Source organism: Thamnophis elegans, chromosome 3 (assembly GCF_009769535.1).
Source record: "Thamnophis elegans isolate rThaEle1 chromosome 3, rThaEle1.pri, whole genome shotgun sequence".
Lineage (NCBI taxonomy): Eukaryota > Metazoa > Chordata > Lepidosauria > Squamata > Colubridae > Thamnophis > Thamnophis elegans.
This window is the reverse complement of record NC_045543.1, coordinates 132277941-132292993: the sequence shown is the minus strand read 5'-3', so window position 1 is coordinate 132292993 and position 15053 is coordinate 132277941. Positions and strand designations below refer to the sequence as shown.

General features: G+C 44.5%; 1 protein-coding gene across 4 annotated transcripts in view; it reads left to right on the top strand.

Moving 5' to 3' along the window:
- The window catches only part of ZNF532 (zinc finger protein 532), a 98973-nt gene that overhangs the window by 68345 nt on the left and 15575 nt on the right, over positions 1-15053 (top strand). The gene's annotated exons all lie outside the window — the stretch shown is intronic.

Sequence of the window (15053 nt, the reverse complement as noted above, 5' to 3'; positions counted from 1 at the left end):
ATTATTATTTCTAATACTTGCATTTGTTTGTTGCCAATGCTTTTCTCAAAGTCATGTATCCACTTTGCTTCCTTGTTGTAGTCCTTTGCATTTTCCCACAATATTATTATTATTATACAATTGTATCACAGCGGCCAGTTGTTTCGCCGGATTTGGCATTGGTTACTAGTCGGGCCCCACCCAGGGCCTAGGACGTCGTAACGTATTTTCGTAATATGCGTGCAGATCCAAGCAGTGCGGCTTTTTGCATTTGACTGATGGTGATTTTGTCAATTTTTAACTGTTTTAAATGTAATTCCAGTGCTTTTGGAATAGCACCCAGTGTGCCAATTACCACTGGAATTACCACTGCTGGTTTGTGCCATAGTCGTTGAATTTCGATTTTTAAGTCCTGGTATCTTGCGATTTTTTCATGTTCCTTCTCGGCGACCCTGCTATCACCTGGTATTGCGATGTCTATGATTGTGACCTTATTTTTCTCAACCAGTGTGATGTCTGGTGTATTATGCGCCAGTATTTTGTCGGTTTGTATACGGAAATCCCACAAGATCTTGACCATCTGATTTTCAGTGACTTTTTCAGGCTGATGTTCCCACCAGTTTGTTGCTGTTTTAATATAATAATTTTTGCACAAATTCCAATGGATCATTTGTGCTACTGAATTGTGCCGCAATTTATAATCAGTCTGCGCGATTTTTTTACAGCAGCTGAGTATGTGATCAACAGTTTCATCAGCTTCTTTGCAAAGTCTGCATTTGGCATCATCAGAGGATTTTTCGATTTTGGCCTTAATGGCATTTGTGCGGATAGCTTGTTCTTGCGCAGCCAGGATTAGTGACTCTGTTTCTTTCTTTAATGTACCTGTTTTTAACCATAACCAAGTTTGTTCACTGTCCACTTTATCTTTTATTTTTTCCAGAAATTGACCATGCAGTGCTTTGTTCTGCCAACTCTCCATTCTTGATTTTATCACATCTTTTCTGTATTCTTGTTTTGTCTGTTGGGCCTTCAGTAGATTTTTGTTCTTTACTTCGATTAATAGATGTTCTTGACTTTCTTTTAAATAATCAGCCAGTGCATGTTTTTCTTCTTCAACTGTTTGCTTCACTTGTAATAATCCTCTGCCACCTGATTTTCGGGGCAGATATAGTCTATCAGTATCACCACGTGGATGTAAACTGCAGTGCATTGTCATTAGTTTCCTGGTTTTTCGGTCCAAAAGGTCCAAATCAGCTTGTGTCCAGTTAACTATGCCAGCTGTGTATCTTATAACTGGTATTGCCCAGGTATTTATGGCCTTGATTGTATTTCCACCATTCAATTTAGATTTCAAAATTTTCCTAACTCTGTTGGTGTACTCTCGCCTGACAATAGTTTTTACTTCTCCATGCTTGATGTTATCCAACTGCAGAATGCCTAAGTATTTGTAGGCTTCATTTTCTTTGCATTTAATTAGTTGGCCATTGGGCATTTCAATTCCCTCAGATGCAGTGATTTTGCCCCTTTTTATGGATACAGTGGCGCATTTTTCCATGCCAAACTGCATTGAAATATCGGTGCTGAATACTCGGACTGTATTTGTCAATGATTGGATTTCTATTTCTGACTTTCCATAGAGTTTCAAATCATCCATATATAGTAAATGCGAAATTTTTTCAGCTTTTTTGGCTGTTTGGTAGCCTAATTTCATTTTTTTTAAGATTACTGATAGTGGGATCATTGCAATGATGAAGAGAAGAGGTGAAAGTGAATCACCCTGGAAAATTCCTCGCTTGATATTAACCATTCCGTAGCTCTCATTCCCTACTGCCAACTCAGTTCTCCATTGTTTCATTGCCTTTTCAGTAAAGGATGTAATATTTTTGCTAATGCCAGTTGTTTCTAAGCATTTTATGATCCAACTATGTGGCAGTGAGTCAAATGCCTTTTTGTAATCAATCCAGACCATATTCAAGTTCGTTTTTCTGTTCTTACAATTTTCTAATATCATTTTATCAATTAGAAGCTGATCTTTTGTGCCCCTGCTCCTTCTTTTGTTGCCTTTTTGCTCTACTGGCAAGATGTTGTTTGTTTCCAAATAATCCATCATGTTATCTGCAATAATGCCTGTGAGTAATTTGAAGGTTGTTGGTAAGCATGTTATTGGTCTATAGTTTTCAGGTGTTGTTCCTTTAGTTGGATCTTTCTGAATCAAGTATGTTTTTCCAGTTGTCAACCATTCATCAATTTGGCCCTTTTGTAAAATTTCATTCAGTTGCCTGGCCAATATTGCATGTAAACTGGTCAGATATTTGAGCCAGAAACCATGTAATTGGTCCTTTCCAGGTGATGTCCAATTCTTTACCTTTTTAACTCGATTTTTGATCATCTCAGTTGTTATTTCTAATACTTGCATTTGTTTGTTGCCAATGCTTTTCTCAAAGTCATGTATCCACTTTGCTTCCTTGTTGTAGTCCTTTGCATTTTCCCACAATTCTTTCCAGAATTCAACTGTGGCCTGCTTTTCTGGTTTTTCACTTTTGGTGTCACCATTCACATTAAGACTTTGATAAAAACGCCGTTGGTCTGATCGAAATTGCTGATTTTGTTTATATTGGATGATTCGTGCCTCATATCTTTCAATTTTTCTAGCTGTTGCTGTTATCTGCTGTTTTACAATCTCTACAGCTTCATTGATGTTTCTTGTATCCAATCTATATCTTCTGATTAGCCGATCTATGATTTTGTTGTTTTTAAGCCGTTGCTCATGCATGTTCTTTAAGTTACTAGCATCTGCCCTTAATTTTTTGATTTTTTGTTCTAGATGGATTTTCCACTTTGGCTTTGATGCTTTTTCTGTTGTGTGACTAGGTACTTTAATTTTAATGCCTAGTTCATTAGTGACTATTACAGCTGCACTGTACATTAACTGGTTTGTTTCCAAGATGGATCCCGGTTCAATTGTTGAAAACACTGCATTAACCATTTTCATGAGAGGGGCCAAAATTTTCTTAGGCACAGTTTTTAGTGATGGTAAACGTTGCCTTTCCTCATTAAGCAGAAAATGCTCCATGATCTTATCCTTCAATTCTTTTTGTTTTTGAGTTAGTTCATCAGTTGGTTCAGTGATAACTGGTTCTAGTGGTGGTGATGTTATTTCCTCCCTGAGAGCTTCTTCTGGGAGTTCTACTATAGTGTCTTTAGTTGTGTCTTGAATATCAGTTATTTCCGCTTGTGATATTGTTTTTTGGGTTTTGCAATTTGCCTGAATTTCCTCATGTTCAACTTCACTAAACACTTTATTCCGTATAATAAATCGCCTTTGATCTGCTAGTCGTTGTTCACTAACATTTGAATCTGGATATTGTTGTTTCCATAATTCATACATTCGCTTTAAATATCCTCTTTTTTCTGGCTCTGAGTTGTAGTAACAGGCCATTATGGCACAGTTTTCATCTGCACTATATTTTTGTCGTTTTGTTGGCTGGTCCACTTGTAGCCCACTTGTCGACGGATGTCCAGGGACCCCAACATCCGCCGCGGCCCTTGTTAACCCGCGCGACGACCGATGCGGTATGGAATTCTTATTCGTTTTTTTCACCATATTGTATGGGTTGGCGGGGGTTTTTTTTACGGGACCAGATGCCAACCTGTTCCCAACCTTCCTCCTTTCTCATCCGGGCTTGGGACCGGCAACGGCAGAGTTATTATTATTATTATTATTATTATTATTATTATTATTATTATTGAAAGGTATATGCCATATGGCTCTAAGCACTTTACAAATTATTTTAGACATTAAAATTGACAACGAAAAAGAAGGCTTATAGTTAAAACAACACCCACAGGGCACTCAGTGATGAAAAGTAGCTGCCGTTCTGTTAATGAGGAAAACCTGCTGTACTTGTTGACATCAAATATTAGTCATTGAGAATGCAGGTCTGTTCTCTTTGCTCAGTAAAACAGCTTCATATAACAGTGGATCAGTCCTAACGTATCGTCTGCCCCTCAAGCATGATCCAGGTTCAGGGTTTTGTAAACATCACAGCCCAAGTTCTAGCTCTTTGTGTAATCTGCATGCTACGACACAACGCATGCACGAAAGGCCAAGGTTTCCATCCCAATACAGTTAGTTCTCAGTTAACGACCCTAATTGGGACTGGAACACTGCTGCTAAACAACGCAGTTGTAACTTGAAAAATCATGCGACCGCATTGACTTGCGATGACAGTTCCGGCAGTTTTCCAGTTGCAGTCGTTAAGTGACTCACACCCGGTTGTTGACGTCACATGACTGCAACTTGTGATTTCCTTCTGGCTTCTCCTTTGATTTTGCTTGTTGGGAGATAGCAGTGAAGGTCACAAGCACCTGAATAACAATCATATGAGCAAGGGAATCATTACAACAAGTTGGACGACTGTCGCAAATTTTCATGTTCAGCATTCTTGTAACTTTGCATGGTTGCTGAGCAAGTGGTCGCTAAGCAAGGACTACCCGTAATGTTCATGCTTCGTAAACAAAGAATTGGCCCACATCCCTATCTATGAGATTAAAAACACAACCTTTTTGCCTGCATAACATTTTCTCAGTTGTTGGGTCATTAGATTGTTGAGAGGTGGGAGCTTCTAGAATACAATACAGGTACTCTTCGACTTATGACCACAATGGAGCCCAAAATTTCCATTGTTAAGTGAGACATTTGTTAAAATGAATTTTACGTCCCTTCTCCCCACAGTCGTTAAATGAATCACTGCAGCTGATTAATTAGAAACCCTGTTGTTAAGTGAATCTGGCTTCCCCATTAACTTTGCTTGTCAGAAGGTCAGCAAAAGGGATCCCAAGGAGGAGCAGAAGGAAAGATAGGAAGGTGAGGAGAAAGGTGAGGAATAGGAGAGAGGGAAAAGCAGAGGAAGAATTGGAGGGAATGTAAGAGTAGGAGAGAGGGGAGGAAAGGAAAAAAGAGGGGAAGGGTAGAGGAGAGGAAGGGGAAGGAGAGAAGGGTAAGGAGAGGAGGAAGGAAGGAAGGAGAGAAGAAAGAGAAGAAAGGGGGGAAGGAAGGAGGGAAGGAAGGAGAGAAGGAGAGAAGAAAGGAGGGAAGGAAGGAGGGAAGGAAGGAGAGAAGAAAGGAGGGAGGGAAGGGGAAAGGAGGGAGGGAAGGTAGGAGGGAAGGAAGGAGGGAAGGAAGGAAGAAGAAGTAGGATTGTTGTAAGATAAGATGGGTTTATGGGATGATAAGAAAGCAACTTCAAGTATATTGTCAACTGTAGGGGAGAAACATTGTTACAAATACATATTATTAATAACAGTTATGAGATCATATAATTGTGAATGTATATATGGGAAATAAAAAATATTTAAAAGGGGGGGGGATCCCAAGATCCCGGCACTCTGCAGCCATCATAAATATGAACAGTCGCAAAGCATCTGAATTTTGATCACGTGACCCCAGGGCGTCATTACCAAAAACGGTCATAAATCACTTTTTTCAGTGTTGCCGTAACTTTGAATGGTCACTTAAATGAACTGTTGTAAGTTGAGGACTACCTGTAAAATTTAAAGGTTTCCCTGTCCAGTTGTTTTTGACTTTAGGATGCAGTGCTCATCTCTGGTTTTGGGCCGAGGGAGCCGACATTGTCTGAAGACATTTTCAGTGGTCATGAGGACAGTGTGGCTATACGCCAAAGGCTAGTTGGGCAGGATTTGGGGCAAGGAACGGGAGCTCACTGTGTTACATGGTGCTCAGGTCTTGAACCCGGGCTGAATAGTTTCCAGCAGACAGGAGAAAGAATTAATAGGCAGGTTCCTTGCCGACTATGGAAATCCAATTGCACTTCTCCGTTGTGAAAGGTTATGCAGATAATACCACTCTAATGGCAGAAAGTGAAGAGGAACTAAAGAGCCTCTTGATGTGGCTGAAGGAGGAGAGTGCAAAAGTTGGCTTGAAACTCAACATTAAGAAAACTAAGATCATGGCATCAGGCCCTCTCAATTCCTGACAAATAGATGGGGAAGAAATGGAGGTAGTGACTGATTTTATTTTCTTGGGCTCTAAAATCACCACATATGGGGACTGCAGCCAAGAAATTAAAAGTCGCTTGCTCCTGGGGAGGAAAGCTATGGCAAATCTAGACAACATACTAAAAAGCAGAGACATCACCCTGCCAACAAAAGTGCGTATAGTCAAGGCTGTGGTTTTCCCAGTTGCAATGTATGGCTGTGAAAGCTGGACCATAAGGAAGGCTGAGCGGCAAAGAATGGAGGCCTTTGAACTATGGTGCTGGAGAAAACTCCTGCGAGTCCCTTGGAGGGACTCAAATACTTTGGCCACCTAATGAGAAGGAAAGACTCACTGGAGAAGAGCCTAATGCTGGGAAAGATTGAGGGCAAAAGAAGAAGGGAACAACAGAGAATGAGGTGGCTGGATGGAATCACTGAAGCAGTAGGTGGGAGCTTAAATGGACTCCAGGGATGGTAGAGGACAGGAAGGCCTGGAGCAATGTTGCCCATCGGTCGGACACGACTTCGCAACTAACAATTGTCAAAGCTAGGGTGGACTAAGCATGTGCAAGGATTAAGGAATGTTTGCTGAGTGCTGGAAGAAGGTCATGGGAGGTGATAGAAAGGCCAGGTGTAGAGCAAATCCATTTGAAAGATGTATGATTCAAATGCTGAATGGGAGTAGCAAATTATTTTCCCCTTTCCCTGAGCAAACGGGGTGAGGGGAAGCTGACTCATCATTTTTTGTGTCTGATACTCAGCGCAAAGCCCTAGGCAGAGTAAACCTAATAAAAATAACGCCAGTTTTGCTGTCTTAAGTGGGTTGAGGAGGTATGGGAGAAAGAAAGCAGCAGATGAACTCGTGGGAAATCTTGTGAAAATGAAATTGGCTCCAAGAAGTTAGCAGTAACAAAAGCAGGCTTCCTACAGACCTGAGTCACGAGGGGAGAGATGCAACCTTTCTCAAACTCAAAATGCAAACTTCCTCAAAGAGGGAGACCTCTTTGAGGAGGGAGTCACGCGTGCCATAGGTGTGCCATCCATTTCTCAAAAAACCAGTCCTGGAGGTAGGCTGAGCAAGGCAGAGGGAATGGGCCTGAAGTCCTCCATTGAGTTTCTGTGATTGAGTGTGGTTATGAGCCTGGATCTCTGTCTTCACATTATACTCCAGCACCTTAACTACTCTACCGCTCTGGCTGAAGAAGATACGGGGTGTTAGGCTTTGTGTCCCAAAGGTGTTTTTTCAAGAGGCAACTGGACTCTGTTTTTTTCTTTTGATGACGTTTCGCTTCGCATTCAAGAAGCTTCTTCAGCTCTGACTGGAGCTCCCCACCCATTTGCACCGCTCAGGTGACTCTGAGGACACAGATAAAACTCCCAAGTGCTTCAGTGACCCTCTTAAAACAGTGTTTCTCAACCTTGGCCCACCTGAAGATGCGTGGACTTCAACTCCCAGAATCCCCCAGCCAGCTCTGCTCTTCCCTATCTTCAGGTGGGCCAAGGTTGAGAAGCACTGCTCTAAAAGGATGCAAATGACCAGCTGTCTGCAATGAGTATAAATCCTTCCATTCCCCACCGTCCAGTCAGAGCTGAAGAAGCTTCTTGGACGAGAAGCAAACCGTCTTCAAAGAAAAACCAGAAAGTCCTCTTGTTTCTTGAAAAAGCACCTATGGGACAGCCATGACCTGGGTGACTGAGAATCTCCATAGACATTTTCCTTGAAGACGTTTTGCTTCTCATCCCAAGAAGCTTCTTCAGCTCTGTCTGAGTGGATAGTGGAAGAATGGAAGGATTCCTGGATGAGAAGCAAAACATCTTCAAAGAAAGTCCAGTTGCCTCTTGAAAAAGCACCTTTGGGACAACCGTCACCTGGATGGCCGAGAATCTCCATAGACTGTTAGGCTTGTGGTTGCCAACCTTCAGTTGTATAGTGCTGTGCTTGCAAGTGGTTTGTTGAAAGAGACAATGTTGCCGCTTTCAGGTTGCTTCAAGGCCTGGAAGATGCCTGATGTGAATCAAGGAGTTGGGATCAATGGAGGACGCATCCCTAGGGCAGATGAGGGTGGTGATGTGATCTGAAACAGGGCTTAGAATGTAACCTGCACATAGATTGATTTGTCCCTGCAGGGCCACCATGTCTCAGTGAGCAAAGTTTTAAGGAGTGAAAGCCCCTCCTCCTGAACTGATCCCAACCTCCAGTCTTGCTTTTCTTCAGATGTCTTTCTTCCCTGCCTCTTCCTTCTTAGACCAGGGATCGGCAACCTTAAACACTCAAAAAGCCACAAAGGTCCTAAACAGAAGCCCCCCCCCTTCAATTATGGAGTCGACCGGAAGTCCGGTTCCCCCACCATAGAGTTTCTTCCTAGCGTGGCGTCCTTTCCCTTCTACCTGTCCTAACCGAAAGCCCTATCAATTGTGGAGCCGACTGAAAGATCCACATGCAGCTCCAGAGCCGCAGGTTGCTGATCCCTGTCTTAGACAAATGCAGTCCTTTTTTTGTAGAGAGGGAGTGAAGTAACCCTCTGTAGTCATGGAGAAAGCTTTTATTACCAAACACGTTTTTATCAAAAGAAAACCAAAGGGTATTTTTATGAATTAGGACCCTATCTCAACCCTGAGCTTGGGAGATAAAAGATGTTGAGTAGGCTGAATGGACTCAAAGTTAGATCAAATGACCTCAGAATTCTCATCCCAGATCAGGAGGAGAACTCTTCAAGGCACATTCCAGATATCTGGATTTAAAAAATTAAATAACCTCTACCGGTATCAGGTTGGTGAAAGTGGTATCATCCAATGTTCCCTCTAATTTTTTTTCAGTGTGAGCGGAAAAGTATAGTGTTTGAGCGGCACATTTTCACGCCTGAGCACCTGAATTTTTTTCACATATGTCACCTAAAACAACAACAAAATCAGTATTATTTGAAACTCAAAGTTATGTTTATTCAAGGTACCCGCTTAATTAAAAGTGTTATATAATATCAGTATCACTTAACAACGCTCCTGCTTAGCAACCAAAATGTTGGCTCAGACAGTCTGGCATTTGAAGCACGCAAGTCTTAAAGCTGTTGTTACAAGACCCTTGCACCCCTAACCCTTTAGGGAAAAAAACCCCAGGGGTTTTCAAACGTGACAGCTTTAAGACTTGTGGACTTCAACTCCCAGAATTCCTCCCTGAGGGGAATTATATATTTGGACTGTTTCATAGTTACATTAGAGAACTACATTGTTAGAACTTAGCACAAAAGATACCTTTTATCTGAAAATCCAAATAGAGTAAACCTGCTATTATCCCAGAGCACTAATTTCATTTGTCCCAATCTGTTTTACGAGTCTGTATTAAAATAGATAGAAATATTTTCACTAAATTTTGTAGATCTATATTTCAGGAACCTATCAGAAGTTAGGGCAAGATAAGAGTGGAAGAATGAATTTTGTTGCAGGTCATGGGGATTTTTTCAGCATCTTAAAAGTGGAGTGCAACTAGCATTGAACTAGTAAAACAGATTGGGACAAATGAAATTAGTGCTCTGGGATAATAGCAGGTTTACTCTATTTGGATTTTCAGATAAAAGGTATCTTTTGTGCTAAGTTCTAACAATGTAGTTCTCTAATGTAACTATGAAACAGTCCAAATTGAACTAGCAATACCCATTTAATAACAAAAGGAAATGGCTGAATTAAATTTGGTAAAGTTGCAAGCTAGCTGTAAAAAGCTTGTGGTTTTTAAAATCATAGAATCAGAAGGGATACTGGAGGTCTTCTAGTCCAGCCCCTTGTCCAAGGCAGGAGTCTTTATATCATCTGAGACAAATGGCCGTCCAGTTTTTTGAAAACCTGCAGCAAATGAATTAAAATTCCATTGATTTTAATTGTTCTTACTGTCAGATTTCTCCTTATTTCCATCTTGAGTCTCCTGACAAGTTTCCATTGCTTCTTGTCCTGTCCTCAGGTGCTATTGCTGCCACCTCCTCCTCCTCCTCCTCCAACAGAACCAACACATTTGCTGCCCAGCGCTGCGGCTGCCGCCGAAGCTCCCGCTGGCGCCTCCGCAGCGTTGGGCGGAAATCCGGCAGTGCTGTTGGAGGAGGAGGAGGCGAACCAGCCTGCCACCGCCGGCCACCGCCAGCCCCGCCGCTCTTCCCGCCCCCTTCCCAGCCCCACAGTCCAGCGGTCGCAGCAGAAGCAGCCCCGGGTCTCCGCTGCCGCTCCCCGCATTTTCTGGACGGGGATCCCTTGGAGAGGGGATTCCTTCCTGCGAGACCCTGTCCAGAAAATGCAGGGAGCGGCAGCGGAAACCCGGAGCAGTTTCTTCTGCGACCGCTGGACTGTGGGGCTGAGAAGGGGGCGGGAAGAGCAGCGGGGCTGGCGGTGGGCGATGGTGGCAGGCTGGTTCGCCTCCTCCACTGCCGGATTCAGTTGCAGCCGCCTGCAAAGGACTTCCACACGTTTCCTTAAGAAATCTCTGCGCGGCAGATAAAAACTGCTGCGCGGGATTTTCTTGCAACGTGCGCGGCCGCGCACGCGCGCACCTTAGAGGGAACAGTGGTATCATGTGGTTGTAACAGCAATCATTTAGATACTCCTGGCAACTCTTGAAGCTAGGCAGACCACTGATGTGCTTCAATAGATAAGCTTCCAGTCCCCTTAGGTTAATTAGGCAAACCCTCAACCCTTATTTGCATGGGATGCAGTGGCTAAGATGCTGAGCTTGTCGATCAGAAAATTTGGTGGTTCGAATCCCTAGCTCCGCATAATGGAGTGACCTCCTGTTACTTGTCCCAGCTTCTGCCAACCTAGCAGTTCGAAACCGCGTAAAAAATGCAAGTAGAAAAATAGGGACCACCTTTGGTGGAAGGTAACAGCGTTCCATGCGCCTTCGGCGTTTAGTTATGCTGGCCCCATGACCACAGAGACGTCTTCGGACAGCACTGGCTCTTCGGCTTTGAAACAGAGATGAGCACCACCCCCTAGAGTCAGGAACGACTAGCACATATGTGCAAGGGAAACCTTTACCTTTATGGCCCTTATTTGTCTTGGACTCATGTATATTTATTTCTGAAGAAGGAGGTCTATATGTGTAGGGTTTCAACTTGATTGTAGAAAGATTCTTTGAACTCCCCACGGACAGGCAGATAGTATCTTTCAGCGCCCAATCAAGACTCAACATTAAACCACTTGCTTCCAGACTTTCCATGGCTTCCTTGATCACCTAATGTATGTTAGGACTTGACGGATGTCTCATATTCTCATTTTGGCCACACAAATCCGGAAACTGACTCTACAGGAAGACTGTAGAATAAAGAAGTGTTGAAATAAGCCATATAGCAGAAGTCTGACGGCACATTTTCTGGTTCCCAGTTTCCTTTTTCTTACAGCTGGAGAGGGGGGACCTGGAAAAGGATGCAGCTGTTTCAGGAGTTACCGAGAAAAGCATTGTGTGTGTTCAGAAGTGTCTTTTTGCCTTTGAATTTAAAGCACTGTGCCTGTAAGCCTAAGAAAATTGGTTACAGGAATCTGTGACAAACGACTCTGGCAAAAAGTCTATACCTGCAAAGAATGGGAAAAGGATGCTTTTGGCCTGTATTTAACAAGTAGGACTCCTGTTTATGTGTTCATTCCTGTGCTTTTTGGCATCCGGTCTATATTTATGTCATTTCTCAGGGATGGTATTAACTTACCGTATTTTTCAGAGTATAAGATGCACCTTTTTCCCTCAAAAAAGAGGCTGAAAATCTGGGTGCGTCTTATAAACTGAATACAGCATTTTTTGCCTCCTGAAGCCCTGCTGCCTTCACCAAAATGGCCGTGCAGAGCCTGTAGGAAGCTTTCAGAGAAGTCCTGGGGGCTGGGGAAGGATAGAAATGAGTGAAAAATGGCCCGGTTTTTTGCTCAATTTTGCCCCCCCCCCCCAGCCCCCAGGAGTATTGGAATTGATTTTAATTGGAATTGATTTTATTTGTAGGCCGCCCTTTTCCCTGAGGGGACTCAGGGCGGCTCACAGAAACCAGGGAGAGGGGAATACAATACAATACAATACTAAGACAACAACACATAATAAAAATAATACGCAACATGCATACAACATTCGGGCGGGGTAATGGTCCTTATCCCCAGGCCTGACGGGCGAGCCAGTTCTTCAAGGCTGTGCGGAAGGCCTGGACGGTGGAGAGGGTACGAATCTCTACGGGGAGCTCGTTCCAAAGGGTCGGGGCCGCTACTGAGAAGGCCCTCCTCCTTGTGGTTGCCAGCCGACATTGGCTGGCCGATGGGATGCGGAGGAGGCCTAACCTATGAGATCTTATAGGCCGTAGGGAGGTAATTGGCAGAAGGCGGTCTCTCAAGTATCCAGATCCACTGCCATGTAGGGCTTTATGGGTGGTCAATAGCACCTTGAAGCGCATCCGGAGATCGACAGGTAGCCAGCGCAGCTCGCGGAGGATAGGTGTAATGCGGGTGAATCGGGGTGCACCCGCAATCACTCGCGCGGCTGCGTTCTGCACTAGCTGAAGTCGCCGGATGCTCTTCAAGGGCAGCCCCATGTAGAGCACATTGCAGTATTCCAGCCTAGAAATCACGAGGGCCCGAGTGACTGTTGTGAGGGCCTCCCGGTTCAGGTAGGGTCGCAACTGGCGCACCAGGCGTACCTGGGCGAATGCCCCCCTGGTCACAGCCGCTATATGATGGTCGAATGACAGCTGTGAATCCAGGAGGACTCCCAAGTTGCGAACCCTCTCTGAGGGGTGTAGAATACTCTATAACAGTGGTCCCCAACCTTTTTATCGCCGCGGACCAGTCAGCCTTTGATAATTTTACCGTGGCCCGCTGAGCGCGCGCAGGGGTGGGGGGGCGAAAATGGGGGAATACAAACATACTTTTTAAATCCACCTTCCCAATTCAACACCTGAATCATATCCCACCTTCCATTTGTATGTAGATTTTAAGGAATAAACAGCTGAATTAATCAAGGTCAAAGATAAAAAGAGCAAGGGCAAAATTAAATAAGCCAGAGGATAGCAATGTAAAAAGAATACAGTATTAAGCCCATTCACTCTATCTAAGCCCCCCCCACCTCACAAGGTTGTGGTGGGGGAAATAGGGGGTGGGAGTATTAGGTATCTTCACTACGATATATAAAGGAGATACTATCTTAAATAACAAAGTGGGCCCCCACCTCCAAATATACTAAAAGAAAAAAGATTCCATGTGCTCAACTAATTTTTTTAAAATCATCACTATATTATGGACTAGAGACATATATATATATATATATATATATATATATATATATATATATATATATATATATATATATATATATATATATATATATACACACACACATATATATACATACATGCATATATACATACCGTACGTACGTACGTACGTATATATATATAATGTCCAAATAACAGGAAAAGCGCTTCAAGGACCAAAGTATATTCCTTTTTTGCAGCCTTAAGAGAACTCTCGTTTTTTGAGGCTCAGAACCAGGCATTCTCATGGGCTGCAAAAAGGAAACACGACCCGGGAGCGCAGCCTCCAAGAGTGCATATCGCCAATAACTACGCGTGGGGGGAAAGGAAATGTGTTTTGTGAGGAAGAGAAAGAGCGCGCTTCACCGATGCCCGTTGGCGAAATTTTGGAAGAGAGGCAAGAGACTTCAGGCACCGAGCCCCCACCCACAACTGGAGCGGGCAGGAGGCAGGGAAGGGGTGGGCAAGACCGCCGTTTTTCCACCGTGCGCTGCAATAGCGGCAGCGGCGGCCTGAATCTGGCGCCAAAATCGCACACCCCCCATCTCCCCTCAAAAGACCCCCCCCCGGCCTCGGCTGCCCGACGTTCTCTCTCTCTCTCTCTCTCTCTCTACCTCTCCCGCCGTTCCTTCTCACAAGCCAAGGCCGGGCGGGAAAAAGAAGAGAGCAGCCTCCAAGGGCTCCGCTTCCAACGCATGGTCCGCCCCCTCCTCGCCTCGCTTCCAGGCGAGCCGACTGAGGCGAGAAAGGAGAAAGAGGCGGAGGCGTTCACTGAGGGGACGGCTGACTCAGGGAGGGGGCGGAGGTGGTGTAGTAGCGGGGGATTCTTCCTCCTCGCCTCACTTGCTCCTGTGCTTCCGCGCAGCTCCCCCCCTCCGGCGACGGCACTGCATGAGTGAAGTCGGCCGTTGCATGGCCCCCGGCCGCTGCGCGGCCCAGTGCCAGGTACTCCGCGGCCCGGCACCGGTCCGCGGACCGGGGGTTGGGGATCACTGCTCTATAAGCCTCCTAAAGGCTATGAATGCAATTTCTGCCCAAAAAACGGACCCATTTTTGTGAAAAATTGACCGGTTTTGCTCATTTTGGGGGGGGGCACCCCCCAGGAACACACTGCAAGACTCCTAAAGGCTATTCATGCCTTTTTTAGCGGGGGGGAACCAGTCCCATTTTTGCAAAAAACGGGCCATTTTTGGGAGGTTTGCAGCGTGCAAAAACTTTTTTTTTTTAATTCGCCTCTTCAAAATCTTGGTGCATCTTATACTCTGGTGCGTCTTATACTCTGAAAAATACAGTACCTTCCCTACCGGTTTGCAAATGTGAGCACTTGCGCTCGCTCACTTGGCTCTCATGCGCCACATTCGCACATGCGCTCCGCCTTTTTTGCATGCGCTTTGCCTTTTAAAAGGGCCTAAATGGGATGCCGTAGAGACGGGGCTGGTAGGTGTGGCCACCTGCGATTTCCGCTACCGGTTCATGAGAACAGGTCAGAACTGGCAGAATACCACCTCTGTTACCTCTCCCTGACTTTGATGGGCCTGGGGAATTGGGCAGTGGGTCGCCCCTGTCATTAAACAAAAGCTGCAGTTGTTAAGCATATGCAGTAGTTCTTAAGTGAATCCATTGTCTGCAATGGACTCTTTTTTTTTTGTCGGAAACCAGAAGTAAATACCGTTTTCTATCGAAAACACCCCACGTAAATTGTAGTTATGTGACTGCAGGACACTCACTTGCTGAGTGCCCAAAAGGCTGTCATGTGATCTTGGAGTTGGCCATCAGAATTTTGACTTTGGGTCTTAGGTAGCCCTGGGGAGGTCCGTCGTA